The sequence below is a fragment of the Camellia sinensis genome, chromosome 9 (genome assembly GCF_055761805.1).
Source record: "Camellia sinensis isolate YWXY chromosome 9, ASM5576180v1, whole genome shotgun sequence".
NCBI classification, from domain to species: Eukaryota; Viridiplantae; Streptophyta; class Magnoliopsida; order Ericales; family Theaceae; genus Camellia; species Camellia sinensis.
The window spans coordinates 54,257,633-54,282,365 of record NC_138969.1 but is presented as its reverse complement, the minus strand read 5'-3'; the positions used below and the strand labels follow the sequence as shown (position 1 = coordinate 54,282,365).

Sequence of the window (24,733 nt, the reverse complement as noted above, 5' to 3'; positions counted from 1 at the left end):
TTATACTGCTTCAATTTCTACAGTTGTGGCATGGGTACGTATTGAAAAATTGCCCATTAAATATTTTGATAAGGAAGTCTTATTGGCCATGGGTCGCCATATTGGTCATCCAATTCGGATCGATAATATCACTTTTCTTTCTCCAAGAGATCAATTTGCACGTATTTGTATCCAACTTGATCTTTTTCAGCCACTAATTACCACGATCCAAATAGGATCTCATACCTACCATCTTAAATATGAAAATCTTTATAACCTTTGTTTTGCATGTGGTCTAATTGGCCAGTACTCCCCTCAATGTTTGTTTTCCCCAAGTAATCTTTTGCTTCCATCAAAGCCCACTCTTAGGCCTTGTTTGGGGTACTCTAAAAAAGTCAAAAAGTCACTATCCTATTTAGTCACATCATCTTATTTAAGTTACATCACTTTTGTACCACATCACTTCAAACCCAACTCATACCCAACTCATATTTCACAAAAAGTCAAAAAGTGCACTTATTTAGATCATCCCAAATCACCCCTTAACCAGTCATCTACTGAAACTATTTCTACCCTCTCTTCTCCAAATCACATTTATAGCCCTTGGACTATTGTTACACGCTGGCGAGCACGTGTACAAAACCCATAACGAGTGCCACATTTTGACCGGCAAGCCACTGAGCCTTCATCTCCACATGTCAAAACACTTACTCAGAAAATTTCTGAACACTCTGACACAAGTTCTGTTCACCTCATTTCTGATACAAATCTTACGTCACTTGACAAATCTCTGATCTCTTTACTGAGATCAAATCTCACTTCCACTGCTATTTCTGAAACCAACCACTACAACAAAATTCACTTTTTACGGCACCGTATCAACGACATACAATAAATGCATGTCGTAGTTTCTCACTTTTACGACTTGCTTTTTTTGCACGTCGTAAATACTTTACTAACCACGGCATGTCTATTACGTAGGCCATGAATGGTAATAACGATGATTTTTTTACAGCTTACAATGCATGTCATAAATAATAAAAAATTTTACGGCATGCATATGGCGTGCCGTTAATACATCAATTACACACAATGCACATATGCCAGCCGTGAAAAGTGAATACTTTTCACGGCGTGCACAACGCTTGCCGTTAAAAGTATTACACTTTTTACGATGCACACATCGCCTGCCGTTAAAAGTATTGCTTTTTTACGACGGACAATGTATGTCGTGAATTATATGATGAAAAAAAAGAGCGCCAAAATAAAATTTGGGGCACCAATCACCCAATAAAATAACTATTTTCCCTTCCTCTAATCAAAATAGAACATCATAAGGGTTTCAATCTCTCTCTCTCATGATGATGAAGGTTAAATCAATTGCTAGGGTTACCAGGATCATCTCATCTCTTCTCTTCGGTTGTGTATCTGAAATCAAAGGTATCTATCATCGTCTCATGCTTCTATTCTCTTCTTGATTGTGTATCCGAAATCCCTAATTCATTCTCACTCCCAGCTCAGTCCTGCCCTAGTCTCTTTTGCTTCTCTCTCTCTTTCAACTTCCATAATATCGTGTGCAGTACCCTATATTCGACGCACAAAAAAAAATTCAACTCACAAAAAAAAAATCAAAATACACAACTATTTGGGTTCTAATGACTTCTAATCATAAAGGAACATAGAAATAGTGAAGAGAGATGGTTCGAAAAGAGACGATTCGAAGTCAAGAAGAGAGAACTGTTTGGGTTCTAATGACTTCTAATCATAAAGGAACATATAAATGGTGAAGAGAGACGGTTCGAAAAAAGACGGTTTGAAGTCAATAAATGAGGGAGAAGAGAGAGGGTTCGAAGACAGATTTTGGGCATTGTGATCTAGAGGGGTTTCAATCTCTCTTTGGACACTTCAACCTGGTTCGGCGGTGACAACAATCGGTACAATCTCTTCTCTTCTCTTCTCTTTGTGTTTCGTTGCTTTTGGTTCAGTTTTGGTTGGTCGTCTTCGACCGAATTTTGCAACCCTCCAGTCTTCGACTCCTTTTCCATCACCAAAAAACAAAAACCCACTTCATCTCCATCGATTTCAAGCATACCCATTTCAAAAAAATGTTTTCAAAATCGTCATAGCAAATATCCATCTCTTGTCCTCCTCTATTCTGCTTCTGGGCATTGAAAAGATCAATGTTTTCTTCATTTTGTTTTCAAAATTATTGAATCAGCTATGAATCTCTGGTTCTGGGCATCAAACAGATCAATGTTTTGATTTCGTTTTGTGTGATTTTGAATCAGATTTGTGTAAATTGAGTTTTTTTTTTTTTGATTGAACACAGAACAACTTGCTCTCTTGAGTTTCGAGAAGTTTATCTCATTACCTAGAGGTAGATTCTTATCTAGACTGATTCATGTTTATAGAAAGATTCTTGTATGAATGTATGATATGCATTAATTGTAGTCATTTTAATCTTAGAAAAAGAGGGACTTTTTGTATTTTCACTAAAATTTGTTTTAAAAAAAAAAAAAAAAGGAAAAACGACTTGGAACTACAATAGAGGTCCAAGTACAGTAGAGTAGAGTGGTGCTGGTGCAAAACTACTTGTATTTATGTATGAATGTATGATATGTTTGCAAGGTTCTCTAGATGACATGATCATATCCTGTTATTATCATCATCACACTACTAGAAAAGTGACTTTTTGTGACTAATTTTTTGCGACTGATGATTTGACCGTCACAAAAACTAATATTTGCAATTCCAACCTTGATACTCTTTTCTATTATTTATTTTGCCCTTTTCTTATACCTATGCCCTAACGGAGACTGATTTCCACTAGACTCTCATTTCCCCCAAATCTGATTTCTCTCAATTTCGCTCTATAGATCACCATGGTCGTTTGAAGAAGAGACCTCCAACGGTATGAACTCTCTCTCTCTCTCTCTCTCTCTCTCTCTCTCAATTCGTCTCTTCAAATAATTCATTCGTATTTCAACTTTTTTGTCTCTCTATAGTTCACCTTTCGACGAAGCTTTGGTTTGAATCAATCCTTTCTCATCTGCTACAGGTATGAGCTAAACCATTCAATTCTTAATTGTGTATTTTCTGTGCTGCGAAAATGATGAACATGCTCTGAACTTGCTTGATTTCAGTTCTGAATTTGAATTATTATTGTTATTTTTTGTCATGTTAGATTGGAGCATGTGTGTGGATTTTAGCTTATAGTCGTATTTTGGTGAATTTCAGATGTGCTTTGTAGAAGACTATAGAATTTGATCTAAGCATTGGTTTTTTGTGCTGCGAAAATGATGAAGGTGTATTTTCTATATCCAAATTTCTGTCATCTCTTATGTAATTTGTGAAAGAACAGCTCATACTAATAGAAAACCAGGAAGCAGAGAAGAATAAGAAAGATAGAAAACTAAAGAACTAGATTTTATTATTAATTTCTAAGAGAGAAAACAATACACCTCAGGTTTTATGTTTCTGACCTTATAGATTTAGACCTTATAGCGTTCGATAAATAACAAAATTGAATAGATTATATAGCTGTTCAGAACTTATCCATTTCGCCATTTAATTTCGATATTCTCTCTCTAATCAAGAAAACCAAACCCTAGCTTTTTGTGTGCAATGGAGTTTGATCCATTGGTGATTTATGTATGGTTCTGTGTTTTCTACACTAATATGTCATTATAGATTGCTACTCATCTACTTCAATTTAATTTTTTTCCCATTTTAATGAAATAAGAAATTCTTAGCCTACTTGAAATGGCATCTGGTAGATGCTTAGTTCACATTGATGATGTGTTAGTGATGTAGTATATATTCAAGTTTAGGTTCCTAACTACTATAAAGTTAGATATTGGATATTTCCATTGGTAGTGTTCTTGCTTGAAGTCTATTTTACTTTAAGTATTGCTTAGGGTGCTGCTCGTGCTTTATCACAATTATACACAAATGATGAATTTTCAGAATTCTATTAAACCTTAACTAGTTTTAATAAGGCATTTTTCCAATTTTGTAAGACAAAAAATAAAGTTTGGCCTTTGTTTTTGTGTGAAATTGAACACAACTGAAGAAGTAATTTTGAAATTGGAAGGGCTATATGAAATTGATATGAGAATAGTATTTAAGATAGTTATTGATGACTTTAGAATATAATTACATTTGTGTTTGGAAACTGCTATAAAAAGGTGGGAGTTGTTTTCTCATTGGGTAGCTGCAATGGCCGTGCAAAACAACTTCATGCTTCTCCTAAAGGTTCCTCTTCTATATTTTCCCCCTTTTTATTCTCATGACTTTGGAACTGGAGTGGTTAGTGATTATTTGCAGACAGAGGTAGCATAATCTTTTGATAACTTTCCAAATTATGCAACTTGTATTTAAGCTCCAGATAATAATTATTTTCATAGGTTACATTGCAAGGTTTTGACCCCACTTTAACAGAATTTTTTTTTACCTGTGCTGGATTTGAATCAGTTAAAATATATGAACCTTCGGAAAGATTGAGTAAGGAAGGGCTCAAGTTAACTCCATTTTTAAATTTTATCATTCTGTTGTATGTAGAACCGAAGGATGTATGAGCTTGTCTACCTGCCTACCATCCTTAAATTAAAAAGACTTTCAACTACTACAGAACCCTACAAAGTATGAACACTCAGCTGCATACTAATTTCTTTCCAAACCAATTTAACGGATTCATGAGTGACATGTTTGATTAAAGGAAAAATCTTTTCAGAAATTTACCTATTGGCATACTTTTGTTTGTGTTTTTTAAAGATGTTAAAAATTTAACATGCATTGTTTGCCCTTATCTTTTATTACATCTTACCTTTCTAATCTATAGCTGTCGTGCATTTCTTGTCTTGCACTTTAATGCACTAAATGCAGGAAAGCTGCTAACTGCACTGATATGTGAATACTTGGACTAGGCACAACTGGGCCACACACAAAAATTTTATCTGCCAGAGTGTAATTTGGCAATCATGTACTATCCAATATGTTGCCAATTTTATTACAATAATTCTTATATGTGTTTTAGTCTCCTTCTAATTTTTCTTGTAATGGATTTGTATTAATTTTAACTTCAATTGCAACAAAAGGATTCCTGGAAAGCTGAGTTAAAAGAATTTAGTAGCAACAATGGATATGATCTTAACAAGAATGGAGATAGTGCCCCTTTGCTTTTGGATGTTCTTGAAGGATTCTTGAAGTATGAGGTTTGGTATTAACTCATTCTTTTATTATTATTATTATAACTCTCATTTTGGATATTAGATTTTCTATGAAAAAGTCATAAGTTAATGTGGTTTTGGCAGAGTTATCTTCTAATTTGATCAAGCCATCTGGTGAAATTGTTTGCTCTTTAGGCATATATATTAGCTTTTATGCTTCACTACTCCCCAATTTGTATTTTTACTTTTATTGAAGTTACATTCGACACATTAACTTTTAACCACTTATTTTAGATCCTCCGATTCCAAAGCTTCACTCCTTCATTGATTAAGACAGTATTATCAGCCTCTTATGATGCTGAATATATATATATATATATATATATATATATATATTATTATTATTTTAATGACATGGTTGAATAGCTCAAAGGGGTTTTAAGGACCAGAAGAGTTTCAGAGGTAGACACATTCACTTTTATTTTTGTTACAGATCAATTTATCTTCTTGTCCTCTGTTTTTTTTTTTAAAAAAAAAATTAAAATTTTCTTTCCTTATTTTAAGCTAATTTTTTTTTTAATTATTTTCTCAAATTTTTATAGAGTTATAGATGTCTAATTTATATTTGTCATTGATCCATCTAAACTCCTTTTAGGCTATTCAAACAATTATAATTAAATAAAAACTCAAAATCACTATCTCTGGATTGCAGCTCACTATCGATACTGAGCAGTTCTGGAGGTAAGTCTGATTTTGACAATGTAAAATTTTTTATTTTGTTTTATTGTTATATATATTGGAATGTATAAATTGGACTGGACTTTGTGAATTAGAATTATTGAACAATGAAGCTGGGTTGAATTTCAGGTGCCGACCATCCTATAATGTTTCTCCCGGAAGGGATTTGACAGTGGTTCGAAGAGAAGATGGTTCTGGTGGTGATGGTGCGGTTCTTTAGTACATGAAGTGGGGATTCATCCCAAGTTTCACTAAGAAAACTGATAAACCTAATCACTACAAGACGGTATAGTTGTGCTTCATTCTTAGCATCTTTTGACTTCACATGAGTAGTTGGCTATGTTTGATTTGAATGTCTCAACAATTACTATCCGAGGGATGTAGCCCGGTGATTATAGGCTTACTCCAATCCAATGTAATTTGGTGAGTCTCTGGGGTGATGCTCAGCTGAGACTAATCCCTATTAAACTTGGCCAATGCCTCCTTATCACTATGGGTGTGTTTGTTTGGACGAACTAGATGAGAGGGGATTGTAATCCATCGGACTGTTAGTCCCGGGATACATTGTCCCCGGACCATTTGATTGGATTGGATTTGTATCCTATGTTTGTTTAGTCATGGGATTAGATGTCTAGATTGGGCTATTTTTAGTGAATTCAATGTTTGGTTAGTTGACGGACTGGATAAGGATAAATGTTCAAAAGACTATTTCACCCTTGTAATTTATAATTTTTATTTAATATAGAATTTTAAATTTGTAATCTATAATTTATAATTTATAATTTAACAGCACTAAAAAATTTTAATTTATAAGGCCATAATTTTTAATTTATTATTTTCAATTAAATTAAAATTTTAATTTATAATTTATATTTTTTATTTAATATATAATTTTAAATTAACGACGACAAAAAATAATTTTATTTAATATATAAATTAAATTTTTAACAACACTAAAAAAATTAATTTATAAGGCAATAATTTATAATTTATTATTTTTAAATAAATTTAATTTATAATTTATATTTTTTATTTAATATATAATTTTAAATTAACAACACTAAAAAAATAATTTTATTTAATATGTAAATTTAATTTCTTAACAACACTAAAAAAATTTACTTTATAAGGCCATAATTTTTAATTTATTATTTTTAATTAAATTTAATTTATAATTTATAATTTAAATTTAATTTATAATTTATAATTTAAATTTTTTATTTAATATATAATTTTAAATTAACAACACTAAAAAAATAATTTATAAATGTTCAAAAGACTATTTTACCTTTTTCTAATTGTTTGCTAAGTAATAGCATGGGGGTAAAATGGACATTTCAGAGCCTAATCCCATGGGATACCAATCCCATGGAAATAATCCCGCCCCTCCCCCCCCCCCTCCCATGGGATAGGATAGTCCCACAAATATGGGACTAATAGTCCAGAGGGACTATTAGTCCGAAGCAAAAAAATTGAAACAAACAATGAACTATTAGTCCGGTGGGACTGATAGTCCAATCCCACACCCTAATCCTTCAAAACAAACACACCCTATGTTCTCAGTGGGGTTGTCCATCTTGAGAGTAGGTCCATTAAGATCCCTTTTGTCTAGCACTCGAGTGGGTAGGGATTCCTATGGTCACGACTCAGCCCACACGAGAGTTGCCACGTAATGGTTGCCCCCTCTTAGCCCTTCTTGTCACATAGAAAAAAAAACCCAACAAATGTTTATGCTATTTGAAAGTCAAATGGTTCATTTTTATTGTGTTTATTACTGGTTTTATGATTGGCATTGACTATAACTTTTTGTTAGCATTTTTGGCATGCTTATGTTGTATATCTACTTGTTTGTTTTACCTCTATAATTATGTTATGTTTGTTTTGTTTTGTTATGTCATAATTGGCCTGGTCTAAATATGGCTTTGTTTCTAATGATGTCTAATATATTGATGTTTACTACTTATACATAAAATACAACAAAAGCAAACTCTTAATATGAAGAACTCTAAGCTATGCTAAGTAGGTAGTTGAGACAGTATGTAGTTGTAGTTGTTGTGTAAGTTACTCCAAATTCCACAAAGAACAGAGGAGAAAAATTCAGAACTTGGTAGTAATAGTAGAAGAAGGACCTTGGTGGTTATGGACACCCTCGTAAGTAGTTATGACGTACCTCGAATCATCTCTGTCTCTTTTTACTCTCTTCTTCACTGGGCATCCTTCTGTTGAACACCTATAATAGTTCCTGTTCCTCCATCCCCAATGCATCCATTAGTTTCATTTTTTGTTCCATTTCATTTCATGCTCTCTTTACTAAAATTATGACGACTGCAGGTTTAATGTTGCTTTTCAATTACATAGAGACGTTAAAAGGAGTTTTTTTTTTTTTTTTTCATTTTCTTTATTGCGTCAAGACTTTGAATTTATGAAGCCCAAGTTATTTATTTATTTGTTATTATTTTTTTTGGAGGGTTTACTTTGAATAACTTCATTATAGATTCTATCTTACACTGAGGGGGACGTAGGGTGGATTTGAACGTAGATAACAAGTGGAGTCTTTCAAGTCCCTATTGATTGGGGGCAAGCCTTATGCTCATTTGATTTTTTTTTTTTTTTTTTATGCACTTGTTAAGAATGTTTAATTATTTTTTTTTAATCATTGGTGGCTTTATCATTGTAGTACATTAAGACGGTGGAGAAAAGGTCAACCCATTGAGTCTTGGGAGGCTCATAAGGCAGCCATTCAAGCTGTTATAAAGTTAGTTTCAGGTCAGCTTGTTACAGATATAGTCAATTCAAATACTATGAGGCATAGCAATTTGGTGGTGTGACTGTGAAGGCATATTCCTCTTCTTCTCATATACTCTTTCTTCTTATCCACCCTTCAAGTTCTTAATTTTCTTTCTTATTCATTATCTCAACCATCAAATTGCTTTAGGTATAATTCCATTTTATTGACTGTGTTTTATGGTAATTGAGGTTCAAGTGACACAACTCTAAAGCTTTGGAAAGGAAAGACATATGTGCATACTTTTGTTGGGCATACAGGTTTGCTTTTGCCCCTCCTCTTTCTACATGACTATTGCTTTTTGATAATTTTGACACATTTTAATTTTTGATTTATTTTGCGTTCTTATCTTACCTTAGTAATTATGGTGATTAGATGAGAAATCATTTTCGTAATATTCAAGCTTCTTATAAAATGAAAGTCCCAAGTAATGGATAAAATGAAAGCTTCCTATAAATCATTTGACTTGGACTCTTTATTTTGGAACTTACAATGGTAATGGATAAAACCTATATAAACCTAAACCTCATACATAAAGATCCTTTAACATAATTATGCAAGTCCCAAGTAGGTGCTGCATTGAAGTAGATTAATTCCACCTCTTCCTCTTTTTAAATTTAATTTTTCTCTTGAGCTTCTTATGGCCTAGATTTAGTAGCAAACTATATTTTCCTATACAAACTTAATGGCTTGTTTGAAGATTCCTATTCATTTCCCTCTAGAAACATTGCAACAAAAGAGGTAACTTCATTTGTGGTATGAAAAAAAGTTTTGCTTTATGTGGATTTTATTTGCATATACATTGAGACTATTGAGATCTTGAATTTTCGCTAATTTTTCATTATGACATTGCTTTTATAGGGCCATTGAATTATCTTATTAATTTGGAAATGTTTTGTTGATGTTTTAAAATTTCTTGATCATTTCTTAATACCTCAAGAAATATTTTTGTCCCTGAGTCGTTGGTTTTTGTACTTATGTGAAGTTTCCTTTGTCATGCAGACAAGAAATGCAAAAGGGTTAGTTGCTCCAGCTATTGCCGCGGGTTTATGTGCCTTAACACATACATTGGGCACCCTCGTCCCTGTGATAGGAGCAAGTGGATTTGCTACAGCTGTAGTTGCAACTGCTATAGGAACTGTTGTCGGTAATTTTAGATAATCTCTTATTAGTTGTTGATATGTTTAGAAAGTTAGATACGCATAGTTTTGAATGGTTTAAACTTTTTGTACAGTTTAGAACTTAAGGATATAATTTTCGAATGTTTGGAATGTATAGACAATTGTTGAATGTTTATAATTTAATGATATAGTTTCTTTTTTATGTTTCAAATAATATTTTGATAGTTGATTAATATTTTGTGATGCTTGTTTGTAATATTTGTTAGATTGTACAAAATTGGTCAAATAGAACCTGCTGAATTTAAATTTTTTTTTTTTTTGTACATTCTACGGCAAGCATAATAAGTCGTATTACATATTTTACGGCGCACAATCAGCGTCGTTATTTATCTCACCAATTAACGGCGTGCAAAAGTAGTCGTAGAAAAAGTAACAACGACGCACAAAAGCTACCGTTAAATAGTTTTTAACGGCGTACTATAGCATGTCGTAGAAAAAGTAACGACAGTGCACAAAATCTGCCATTAAATAGTTTTTAACGGCGTACCACTACAGGAAATGACAGTTTTGGCGACCAAAATATTGGTCGCCAAAAGTCCTATTTTTGGTCGCCGAATGTAATTAGCAACTAAATTTTTTTGTCACCAAGTTCGTCGCCTATACCCTGTCGGCGATAGTATTAGCGACTAAGCTATTTTTGGTCGCCGAAAGTTAAACATTTGGCTACAAAACTTTGGTTAGTCGGGAAAGGTGATCTTTTGGTGACTAAATTATTGGTCGCCGAAATTGAACTTTTGGCTACTAAACTTTGGTTAGTCAGCAAAGGTATCTTTTGGCGACTAAAATATTAGTCACCAAAAGTTCTCATAGAAAACTAAATTAAACTATTAGAGACTAAAATTTTAATCGCTAATAGAATACGTACATTTAGCGACCAAACACTTTAGTCGCCAAAGGATGTCATGTTTTTAGTGACTAAAATATTTAGTCGGCAATTAAACTTCCCTCATTCTGATTTGTTTTAGCTCCTATATGGTTTGGTCACAAAAAGCCATTTGGTTATTTTTTGCTACTAAATTATTGGTCGACAAAACATTTGCTTACATTTTTAGCTATCAACATATTTAGTCACCAAATACTATATTAATTTTTTATTTTTTATTTTTAATTTCTACTTCACCTGTATCCATTATTAGTGCAACCTGTACCCTGTGTAAACAATATAATCTATCAATACTGAATATATTATCAACCATTCAACAACGTGCACACATTTCACTTCCAACCATCCAAAAAATTTATATTCAACGTCCAATTCTAAATGTAATACAAATTCCATACGAACCAAGTATAATTCAACCCAAATAATTTAATTCCATACATAATAGAGGATTAACCAAATTTAATATCCAAAAGGAAATCTATATCACACCAAAAATTTATTCTATACCGCCCAAAAAACTAATTTGTACCACGTCCAATGCTAATTTCTATCGGGCCAAATTTTGGATATTTACCACTCCAAAAAACTAATTTGTATGAACCACTATATATACGGACGGCGATATAAAAATAATGCCCTTCTGTACTTGTCAAAAAAAGTCATATCCACATTTGTACGTCAAAAACCCTCTGCAAAAAAATAATAATAATAATAATCAATAGTATTGACTAAATATTGGCCAATTTAAAATTATAAAAAAAACATATAAAACTCGAAATTAAGTTATCTTTTCAAATTAATCATTAGTTTTGCATACTCGAATATATATGAAATAAAATTTTTGATGTTCAATCTAAGCACATACAACATATGAATCTAGTTTGTTTTTTTCTTATCACATGCTTTACTCCATAAATCACCAAAAATGGGTGTTGATGAATTGTGTTGCTTTTGTTTCTTTCAGGATTAATGACTGATTTTGAGCTGCTCTTTCACATTGGACTATAGCGATCCCGGTTTTCCCTTTCGTGTTTAACTATAATTCGGATTCGGTTTCGTAAGGGTGCTGTTGTCTTATCCTCTTTCCATCCCTTTCTCTTTGTGTTCGAGCTTTGGGTCGTGTTGGGCAAGTTGGGAATAAGTTGGTTGTGTTTTAAAACATATAATCTTTGCCCAGTTTTTGGTCTCTCCGCTCGAGCGGCGCTTTTGACGCTCGAGCGGGACTCTGTTGTTGCTTGTCCGCTCGAGCGGGGATTTTGGAGCTCGAGCGGGGAAATCACCCATCCAGTATTTCATCTGCAGTGGTAGACGCTCGAGCGGGGGATTGGCCGCTCGAGCGGGAGTTTGTATCTGACGCTCGAGCGGGGAGTTTGACGCTCGAGCGGGCACCATGTCTGTAAAAGTTCTGGGAGCGTGCATCTGCCGCTCAAGCGGGTAATTGGACGCTCGAGCGAGGATCTGTGAGTGACGCTCGAGCGGGGAGTTTGACGCTCGAGCGGGGCGACTTTTATATAAAGCCGAGATCCGACTTTTTTGTTCACTTTTCAACATCCTTTCTCTCTCTTACTTTTCCAAAAAGCTATTTTGAGAGTTCCTCTCACTGAAACCCTAACTTCTCTCTTAGGATTGATCTAGTAGGAGTTGTTTTCTTGCCTTGGGCCTTTACAAAAGTTGTGTTGATCGTCAAGGGCTATCCTTTAATCTGAAAATTTTGGGATTTGGAGCATTTTCGCTTCTTCACCTCCTTCGTTGGGTCCTATCATTTGAGGTAGGGATAACCGACTCCATCTTATGAGCTTTGTCTTTGAATTTTGGCATTTTGATATGTTTGGGGGTTGTTGGGGAATTTTGAGAAAGTTTGGAGCCTTTGTGTAATTTTACAAAAGCTGGGGTTTTAAATATATAAACCTGTATGCATGTTAGGCATAGAGAAATGAGATTAATGTTGGGACATTGATGGAAATGGAACCTTAGGGTTGTTTTGTGAATTATGGTAATTTATCCTAATTGGTTTAATTAATTAATGCATATAATTAATTGAAGAAAACGAGGGAATAATTTGAGAATGTTGAAATTGGGAATGTATGGAACTAAAGAGTGTAGATGAATCTCTTATTGCTCATCTAGTTGGGACGTTGGTATATTATCCACTTGTGCATTTATTTCCTGCTTAGAAATAATTGCTTTGGGCTACAGGTGGATGGTAGTGTTGATTGTTGTAGACAATGCATGATGATTAGGCAAACTAAAACTAATCAATTGGATGTGTCATAGAGTATGACGGTTGATAGAATACATTAACGTTATGTATTGGTTGATTGTGCATGTGACCAATGTGTTTATATGCATTATGTGTGGACAGTTGATAGAATACAGCAACTTTATGTATTGATTATTTGCGTATGTGATTCTGTGTTTATATGCATTACTTGTGTATGGGAGGAGATGGGGGATGCACTCCATGGTTTAGGGGAAGATGGGGGATGTACCTCTAAACCGGTTAATGGTTAAGGGAAGATGGGGGATGGACCCGGGGATGCAGCTCATATGCTCTCCCATCGTAGTGATGATACAGCTCATATGCTTATCTGTTGAAGTGTTGATACAGCTCATATGCTTATCTATTGGAATGTTGATACAGCTCATATGCTTATCTGTTGTAGTATTGATATAGCTCATATGCTTATCTGTTGTTGTAGTGATATAGCTCATATGCTTATCTATGGAAAAGTTTGTTTGATTTGATATAGCACTAAAATGTATATCATCATCGTTTGTGAAATATGGAAGTAGTTTATGTGTTATTGATACAACACCAACATGTGTATCCACCTCGAATTTCGAAAGTGTTCTAGTGATGAAACTATGATCTCATCAAATGTTTGGGCCAGAGTACCGAGCCTTGTTTCCAAACTCAAAGTTGAATAAGAAATGAAAGGTAAATTGTAACAAAGACTTGACCGTCATGGCATTGTAATAAGATGTAAATGGAAGTGAAGGTATTGACCATCTATCAGTTGCTAATCTCTTAGACATTATTCATAGTTGGTGTAGTATATTTCTACTGAGCTGTGGCTCACCCTATATGGGGACATCATTTTCAGGTACAGGTAACTTGCCACCTCCGGGGACGTAGCTTGGGAGGCTAAGGGGCTGACGGACTTTTCTTTGTTGCTTTGTTCCTTTGATGTATTACATGTAATTTCAAGCCAAGGGCTTCATATGCATTTGAGTTAGTACTCTATTTTCTTTGTAACCAAGTATTGACTTGGAAAGCTGTAAGCTCGTCGGGCATTTACTATTGTTGTTACTTGTAACATTGCTGTAAGACCCACTCTGATGAATAAAAGTGTTGATTTCTCTTGTATCACTGCATGTCTTAAATGATGGGTTTTATGTATTATTTTGAGGGCGTTACATGGACTATGCCTATACTGAGCTATTTCATTAGTTTGCTCAATGGTAGAAATTAATCCTCAATAGTCTTATGATATTAATGCAATGTAGACAGCACATATTTAAAATTAAAAAAAATAAAAAAATAAAAAAAATAAAACATAATCATGTTTATAGTTTACAAAATGTCTTCTAAAAGCTTGATGCTTGTAAATGTATAAACATGGTTATTCAGCATTTCAAACTTTCTTAAATGTTTTCATCACAGGAAATGCTATTTGCTCCGTAAGGATAAGTTGCAACTCTCTAGACTGCTTGTTGCGCTGATAGAAATCTCCAACAATGCAATAGCAAAAGCAAATTAGATGCTTGAAGAACATAGAAATAGTAGCATTAGTAAAGAACTATAGCTTTCTCGCCTTCTAACTTAAAATTGCAGCAAATAAAATTGCTATGAAAGGGAACTTAGAGCATACCTCATCTAGATCTATTTGAGCAACCACCACCTCAACATCCTTCAAAGAAAATTGTGAGCCTTGAGCAACCACATCCCCATTCACAACAACACGAGAACATCCATCTGCCATGGATGAAGTTATTAACCAAAAATTAACATCTTTTGATTATCTTGTAAGTAATAAAAGAAAGTTCATGAAAACAAAAAAAAAGGTTATTGGAAAGGGTACGCCATGTGTGGAAACAATAGAAGTCAATTAAGGGCTGGTTATTTACCATAATAAAGGCGGCCACCATCACATCCTTGGTGATTACTATACATGTAAACTCCTCCACGACTTGTGCAGCACCTATAAAATCACGAAGGCGAAGGTCAAGCTTTCGTAGTTGGTGATGACTTCCAATAGTATTCATAAACACTTCATTCAGCGCACGCTCAGCATGCAGGGGAATGGGAGTAAATAGCTCTTCACAAACTTCAGCTGCGACCGCTCTGTCAGCACATGAGTTCTTAAAAAATTAGTAAGTCATGCACCAGCTGATCACAAAAAGAAAAATTTCCTAACATGTAGTCTGTTAATGCATATGCCCAATGCTGTCCTTCCATGTATCATAACTTTAGCCTGAATCAATCATGAAAATGCAAGAACTATCCCACAATGTGATTCAATAATACCACATCATCCTTGTTCATCTTGTACCTCTATTCTCCTCTTCTTCAATGTGATTAACACTAACTTGGCTCAAAGATTAGTTGTTCAACACATTTGAAAAACTTGGCTCAAATTCTTAGGCTATTACATTATTCCCATGCACATTTTTCATTTAACTGATGTGTGTGCTTGTGCTTTTTTGTGTGCAATTTAATAGTTATAATGTTATCATGTTATCATGTTATCATTTTAATTCTTCTATTTTATTTATTTATTTTTCTATTTAAAAGTCATCACATATGCATCCCTCTTTTCTGAATTATTAGGCTCCAGTTTTGGTTGTGGCTTGTAACCGTGCTAATTATCTTGAAAGGGCTTTCAAATGTATTCTAAAGCATGCTTAATATTTGTGAGCATTTTCTAGTGCTCCTGATTAATTTGCTCATATTTCAATAAATAAATTTAAGGGTAAATTAACAATGTCTCCTTACAATTTGCCTAATTACATATTAGCCTTTGTTTTTTATTTAATAATTACATCTTTTACTGTTGGTGAATGAGGCCTATTTCACAAGTCCAAATATGAAGCATTAATTAAGTATATATGGAAAAGCACTCAGTACAAATACTAATCAGTTTTCCATATATAAAAAGCATTAAATAAGTCCAAATATATATATATATATTAGACGAGAAAACTAATATACTTCAATTACTTATGATTATCAGCCAATCATATTGATAAATCTTAGGTTGCAATTTGTCCTACTTGATCGAAGCCCAACCACACATTACATGTTAAGATTACATTATAGAAATAAGTTCATACCACTCTGCAAGGTTTCAACAAGAAAGAGGTTCAAAATTTTAAATGAAACATTTATACTACTTACTTTTCAACAATGGAGCAAATTTTGGTAGTAAGATCTCCTTTGAAATCTTCATCACTTACTTCCAGATATTCAATAAGCTCTTTAGTCAGAAACTTTACATTGCTTTCATTTACAAGAAGATACACAAGTTGAAGGGCCCTATTCCAAATATAAGCATCTGAATCCTGAAGCTACACAGTGAAGAGCATATGGTAGTCAGTTGCTCTAAAAATATATTGTCTTCTTAAGGATAAACATATTTCTCATAGTTATGTAGACCTTCCAAAATAAATAAACAAATTATCTATGTGAAGAGAACAATCCTAGCAAAAAAAAAAAAAAAAAAAAAAAAAATCATTCTACAACCAACAATAAAGTATGCAGTCAACTTAATTACTGAACCAACAAACCAATCCTCAAAACCTCACTATGACATTTTTACATACACTTGGTGAGCATAAATCAAAAAGATCGAAGAAGTACACTGTTCACATGTAGAGTAGGGAATTGCAACAATACCAATTTTTAATTCCATTGAATTACATATGAAAGAGATCGGAGAAGATGTGAAGATTTATTACCCGTTGAGAAGGAGATTGTCATAGAGGAGCATGCGAGTGTTAGGGTGGAGAGGGTCAGATCCCTGAATCTGGCGGCAGACGGAGGAAGAGGAGTTGCCGGAAGACCTGCTAGGAGGAGAAGAGAGAAAGAGGGGAAGGAACATGGTGTGGCAATTGCTGCCACCGTGGGATAGTCGGAGGACGATGGTGGTTGCTTCGCCAGAGGAAACGACCTCGGCCACAATAAATAGGATCAAGACGGCAGTGGTGGTGGCGACCTGTGGCTGTGGCCACGCCATTGGTGGGTGGAATTGGTGGTCAATGAGAGAAGTGAGAAGACGGTAGATCTCTCTTCTCGCTAGAGAGAGAGGAGATGGGGGAATTGGTTTACCCATGGTTTGGGTTGAAAACAAAATACATATATAATTAATAATAATTCGCGACTAAATATTTTAGTCACTAATTATTTTTTTAATCCATCTGAAATTTGAAATCTCCCTCTAAATATTTTAGTTTTTTGGCGACTAAAATATTCTTTTGTCGCTATAAATATACTTTTGGCGACTAAAATATTCTTTTGTCGCTATAAAAACTATTTTTTTTCTTTTCATTCGGCTACTAAACAGTTTTAGTAGCTAAAACTAACTATATGGTGACAAAAATATTCTTTTCTCGCTGAAAATATACTTTTGGCGACCAAATTTTTTGTCGCCAAAGATAAAAAAATAATTTTTTTCTTTTCATTCAGCTACTAAACAATTTTAGTAGCTAAAACTAGCTCTACGACTACTAAAATTTCTTTTAGTCGCCAATTGTGATATATTTAGCTACTAAAATTTTTTTTAGTCGGTAATTGTAATATTTTTAGCTACTAATTTTTTTTAGTCACCAATAATCAATATTCCTCGACTACAAAAAATTAGTAGCTAAATATTTGACTTTTGCCGACTATTATTATTTTTGGTAGCCAATTCTGTAACTTTTGGCGACTAAAAATTTAGTCGCCAAAAATAGTCTCCAAAAATGTATTTTCTTGTAGTGTACTATAGCATGTCGTAGAAAAAGTAACAACGACGCACAAAATCTGCCGTTAAATAGTTTTTAACGGCGTATGAAGCATGTCGTTGAAAGTGAATGACTTTCCATGACTGGTCATAATATGACGCTTGCTACACGTCATAGAAGAGTTTTTACGGCGTGCATTGCGCATGGTAAAAACCCTTTTTTTGTTGTAGTAAACATTCCAGTAGCTTCAGCTTTTGCCCGTTTAAATAATTCTTTAAATCTCAGCTTAAACCACTTTTAAGCTCCTACTCAGTCCACTGATTTCCAATTATCTCAAACTTTGTTTGACACCTCACCCATGCAAGTTGAAAAACTTTCTTGCTCTCAACAGCTGGATCTTTCATCCAAACCACCTCTTTCTTTAACTCCTATTTCAAGGTCTATTTATTCTCCTATTACACCATTGCATGAACAACCATCAAACCCCAGATTTCTTCACCAAAACATGGTGGAAGAACCTTCAAACCTCACCTTGAAGATAACAGACAACAGCAACAGCTCAAACCAAATCCTCATCCTCCTACGAAAATCTTTGATCACCCACTTGTTCCAAAAATCTGGATCGGGAAAAACCAGGGTCAAGAACATGCCACCGCTTTCCTTCATGTCCTTCTACACCCACACTCACCCCTATTATACACCACTCTCCAGTATCAACAGACGATCTTCCATACTCATGGTCCTCTCATGCTTTATCCCCAACCATATACCCAACCTACAACACCAGCGATATCTCCTCTCCCTCACCCTGTTTCACCAACCAATCCCAATTAACCATCTCCGTCTCAATTCGGTGCACAATCTCCCTCACCAAGGCTTCCGAGCATTTTAAGGCCTCGAACTCGATATTTTCGTAGACATGCGATGAGCTCCTCAGCCCCACTTCACGGGACTCACTGCCCACTACCACATTTACGATATCACTATCTTCTCTTTGGCCCATCAGAAAGTTCACACGCAAACTACAAGATCATCTCACGGGCATCCTTTTCTCGCCCAAGATTTCTTCTATCGGCGTTACCGTCATTCACTCAAATGTGCCCGTAACAAGTCAAATCAACTACAACGTCTCGGTAGCACCTATCTTGAACCCTTTCTGTTCTCTTTACGTATGGAGGAGATAGTAAGCATTAGGGATTCAGCCCCAGCGGATAATGCTAACTTATAATTGTTCACCTTCACCCCCTTCTCTTCCAATCATGAAGCTCATAATTTGGAATTGTCATGGCATTGGCAACCAGATATTTTGATTTTGTTCGAAACTGAGCTCTCTGGAGAAGCTGCTGAACTTGTTTCTCGCTCTCTTAGCTTTGATCATGTCCATCGCATGGATGCCATTGGTCTCAAAGGTGGCATTTGGTTTATTTGGAAACCACAAAATCTCTCTCTGGATGTGATTCATGATCATCCTCAGAACCTCAGGCCCTACATGCTCTAGTGCGGTACATTCACCACCTTCATATTAGCTTCTTACCGGTATTTATGCTTCTCTACATCCTCCTACTCGAAAACAACTTTGGTTTCATCTGATGCAAACACATAATTCTCACTCACTACCATAGCTTGTTGTTGGTGATTTTAACGAAATCCTCACCCCATGACTGACTTGGTGGTCGTGCTTTTACTCATTCCTCATCTACTAGTTTAGCACATTGTATAAATCATTGTAATCTAATTGACATGGGCTTTAATGGACCCAGATTTATTTTAATTATGACTCATTAATATTTTATGTATGTTTCATATTTTATTTAGTTATGACATTCTTTTTTAATTATGACTCAAAAATATGAAGTTATGCTATTTTCTTGGTACACACCTTTTGAAAGATATGTACCATCATTACAACATATAAGAGTTTTAGAGACCAATTTTTTAGTCTTTAAAACGAAAATTTTGCTGCGAAAAACATTTAGGGACCAATTTTTATCGCCGCGAGGATAGTCGTTACAAGGTCGTCCCGAAAAGTCAAAAATAAGGCTTTTAACGACAATTTTGAAAATGTCACTAATAAATAGACTTTTACGAACAAAATAATTTGGTCTCAAAATGGTTTATTTTTTGAGACAAAAAATTTAGTCCCAAAAGGATAATAATTAGTCACTAATGTTCAATTTTTGTTGCTAAAAATATAATAACAACACTTTTCGCAACAAAAATATTTAGTCCCTAAAAAATAATTGTTCGTAAATTTTAGTCTCTAAAACCTTAATTTTTTATAGTGCATGAACAGAGAGCTATTCATGAACAGGGTCGAGCTCAGCTTGGTAAAATCTCGTTCAAACTCGGTTCGTTAAATTTTTTATTTTTTAATTTTTTTTTTAATTTTTTAAATTTTATTCTTTTTGCTTTCAAGTTCAAACTCATTAGATTTTTAATGAACAGGCTCAAACATATTAAAGGTCGGCTCATAAGCTTAGCTCGTTTAACATTTATTATTTATATATTAAATAATATAAAAATATGTATAAAATAAGATAAGTATGCTATTTACATATTAAAAAAATATAAATATAAATAATAATTAACTATAGATAGTACATTTACATAATAATAGTAGTAGATATTATTATTTTAGTAAAATATTGACTTTTTTTAGTATGTTAATATATATATATTGTATATATAATTAAAGTTTTAATTATAATTTTAGTCTTATATGTAAGTATGAATTTATAAATTTTATAGCTTGTTAAGGCTTGCGAACATGTTTGAGTTCGAGTCAAACCTAAGCCAATTCGGCTCGAGTTTGGTTCATTAAATTTTTATTGAGTTTGAGCTCGAGTTCAAACTTGTTAAAATCTTAGTAAACAAATTAAAACATACTAAAACTCGGCTCGACTCAGCTCATTTGCAGCCCTACCCGTGGATAATGTTATGTGGTACACCCTTAAAAAGGTATGTCCCATAGGCAAGTTATGTCATTTGTGAGTTTGATTATTATAAATGACATAACTCAATATTATGAGAGTCATAATTAAAAGAAAAAATTAAGATATAACCAAACATCACGTGAGGTATAACGACATAATTGTTGGATCATAACTAAAATAATGGTGTAACCAATATCACGACATGTCATAACTAACAATATAATAAGTCATAATAAAATACATAAATATCGTAAATACATGAATCTAAAAAAAAAAAAAATACATAAATATCGTAATCAAAGATGCATATACTGCACAACTATATACATAGAATTCCCTTTTATATATGAAACAGACATCACTCACTGCCTTGCATCATTAATAAAAAGCATAATTATTCAACTTCTGATTATGATGAGAATCAAGTTGAAATTGTTAAACACTAGTGTAGTTTTTGTTTACTGGTAACTTTGAACTGCTTCTTTTTTTTTTTTTTTTTTTTCTGTTTTTGTTTCCTATATATAAAAGGGAAACATAAAGAATGTTGAGATTAGGTATGGATTTCATCTATTAGTCTTTGGAAGTGTGATGATTTGATCATCAATGATCAATTGGGAATTGGCATTGGGGATAATATTAATTACCTTTTCACATCATGTAAAACCTACTCACGCCTCCATACTGGTTAATCTAGTGATTATTAAGGAAAAAACTCACTTTCAAAAAAGTCAAGTGAGTTGCAATTTGGTGCAACTTATTAAGAAATTTATTAACTTTTATTTGGGAGATTAATTAGGAGTTAATTTGGTCATGATATTAATTTTTGTTGAATGTATGGGAAAGATTATGGTACACATGCCTTAGAAAATATGTACCGTATGCACCTTAAAACTAAAGAAGAAAATAGTATAATTTTATCTTTTTTGAGTGATAACTAAAATAAATAAATAAATATATATATATATATATATAAAAGGTTATAACCAGATACACTACAAGAAATTGCACTTTTGGGGACTAAATTTTTAGTTGCCAAAAGTCAGATTTTTAGTCGACCAAACATTTTCCCGACTAAATAGTTTAGTCACGGCTTGGTCGCGGAAAGATTGTTGGGGAAGCTATTGGCGACTACAAAAAATTTAGTCGCCGAAAGTCCTAAAATGGCGACCAAACAATTAGTCGCCAAAAGTAAAGGTATTAGTTGCTGATAGGCTAAATTGGCGACTAATATTTTAGTCGTTAAAAGCTTCCAAAAAAATTAATATCACATTTTCAACGACTAAAACATTTAGTCGCCAAAATTAAAATTATTATCCATGACTAATTTATTTAGTAGCCAAAAAGTTTTTTTTTTCATCTTATTTTTTTTAGCTACCAAATGTTTTAGTCGTCTAAAGTATAATCTTTTTTAGGTACTAAAAATTTAATCGCCTAAAGTCGATTTTTTTATTTGGCCACTAAAATTTTAATCGCCAAAAGTTTATTTTTTCATTTGATTTTTTTTAGCTACTAACTATTTAGTGACTAAAAATATTTACGTCCTTATTGGCTACTAATTATTTAGTGGCCAAAAACATGATATTAAATTTTTTTTTAAATGCATAAATTAAATATTTTTCATTAATTTCTAAATTATATGCATTCTATTATCAAAGCAACCTGTATATATACAGAATAATACATCTATCAATTATCATCTAAATCCATTACCAATAATACCCATTTCATTATCAATGATCCAAAAACTTTAACTTGTAACATCAAATTCCAAATATCATATAAAATCATACCAACCAAGTATAATCCATCTAAATTATATATTACATATAAAAACACTGGATTTCCAAAACAGAGAATTTTAGAAAAATAAATGTCTTCTGTATACAGAACAAATGCTCTTCGTAAATATCCACAATAGCCCACGCAAAAGCAATCTGTAAAAAGTATATAAAAAAAAAATTAACCATTAGCACTTATCTGTAAAAAATAAATTCACTTTCAATCGTCAATTATCAACTGCAGTTTCTTTAAATCATTTTCTCATTAAAATATATCCTAACAGAAGACATGATTCAAATTATCTCACAAAAAGGGTCAAGGAAACATGAAATGGTGCCACTATCAACGGTGAGTGATGGGGGGTATAGTGATGCTGAGTCCTTGAGAGAGAGGGAGCAAGAGTCTATGTTTAGAAGCAACTACTACTTGGCTCCAAATCACAGGAGCATAATGAATCAATGCCTAAATTTTTGAACATATCCGGCTAAAAAATTCTAACAAATATTTGCAACACCACAAATGATTGTAAAATCAGTTTCTATTCTTCATTAAATTTTAATTTCTATTCCAATCTCTCAACAAAATCCAGCAATCAAACAACTTTAATTGTGCCAAGCTTATCAGTGCCACTAATGAAACTATAATAGCCAACAATTGACAGCAAAATGACAATATATTCACAATAAAAACATTTACAAGGGAAATTCAAAAAAAAATTTAGCACCAAAAACCAACCATACACTAACAACCATTCCACCAAAATCACATAACAAACAGACACTAAAATTGAAGACCAAAAACGGATCACAAACAATATTAAGATAATAACATCAACAGAGCATATATCTAAAAAGAGTCATTAATCTGCATGATGGCGATGTTCATCTATTGTCATGTCAAATTGTGGCACTTATTAAAAAAAAAAAAAAAAAAAAAAAACCATTGCTACTTTAAGCAAAGTGTTGAGAAAGCTGCCAAATCAAGATTATCATTATGATTGATAGTATAATTAAGAATTTTCAGAAATAGACAAAGCTGTTAATGAATTAGCAGCAATGCAAACTGAATAAGTTGCCTCTTATTGGCATATGGTACATAAGGTGTATACCTATGCTAACAAAAAAAAAACCAAAAACACATGCATATCAAATCAATATAAATCTATAATCATATATAAATCCGAATAGAAGGAACACACAAAAAAAAAAAAAAAAAAACAAAAAACAAAAAAACAAAAAAAAAAACCAAAAACAAACCAAACAAAACAAAACTGGAAGCCATGACAATATAATGTGCAAAAAGAAATCCAAGGTTCCTGAAACTGTGACTTTCTGTTGCTCTTTCCAAAAAAAAAAATAAACGCCAAAGGTCAAATTTTAGACTTCAATTAGTGAGTGATTGGCCGCAACATGCTTTTCATCTTTCCAATATGTTGCTTAAAAGGGAACTGCACTACTATCTTATATCATATCAAAATCAAATAATTAAGCAAAAGAATTTGAATGCCCTAGCCATAGCACATTGTTAAAATTTATCCATTTCACACAAAACCCACATCATTGAGGTCCAGAGTAAGGAATATCAGTGGACAAATTAACCAAAACACCACTCTTCAAACACAGTTAAAGAGCTGAAAAATAGAGAGAACTAGTAATGGGGAAAAATAAACTAGAAAACAGAGAAGGGAGAGTTAGCCAAGTAATTCATGGTCAAGTGAGAACCTTCAATCCTCTGAAGAAGTTTCTTCACTTTCTGCCTACACACATCAAAGTGTATGTCCACTTTGAGCACACAAGTCTGTAAAAAGACACAAAAAAAATAAAAATAAAAATAAAAAATGGAAGGAAACAAAAGCAAACAACAAGAAAACAGAGATTGTAAGGAAAAGACCAACACCCAACTTTCCTCTAATCTCTAGATTTTTTTCATTTTCTTTTTGAGGTATAAAAGTCATATTAACTAGTAGCCGCAGCAGAAGATAACCAACTCAACAAAGCCAAAGTGAGACTGAGTTGAGCAGACGTTTTTATGTGCTGAAACCTCAAAATATGCAAATTTTAACATTCAAAATAATCCCTAGCTTTTCTCAGCAACCAAAAAGAGATTTGGGTAAAGCTTCTATGCAGTTGTAGACATGTCAAAAGATTGATACAAGGACTAAGAGTTTTAGAAATGTCAAAGAAAGCATAAACATACAGGAAGGAACTCATCAGACAAAAGTCTGGTAAAAGCAAGACCCCCTTTATATTAGGTATGAAAACAATGCTAGCTAAATCACATCAAATGAATTTCACAACTTAAGATACCCACCCCTCACCTAAAAATGAATCCTTTAGTGATCCTCC

At 33.3% G+C, this 24,733-nt stretch overlaps 1 long non-coding RNA gene across 1 annotated transcript; it reads right to left on the bottom strand.

Annotated features, from left to right (window-relative positions):
• Positions 1 to 22,298: 22,298 nt before the first annotated feature.
• On the bottom strand, positions 22,299 to 24,347 carry LOC145799089 (uncharacterized). The gene is made up of 2 exons (XR_014341091.1): positions 24,110 to 24,347; positions 22,299 to 22,543 (listed from the first exon to the last, which is right to left on the bottom strand). It is a non-coding gene; the product is annotated as an uncharacterized LOC145799089 (long non-coding RNA).
• Positions 24,348 to 24,733: the final 386 nt, after the last annotated feature.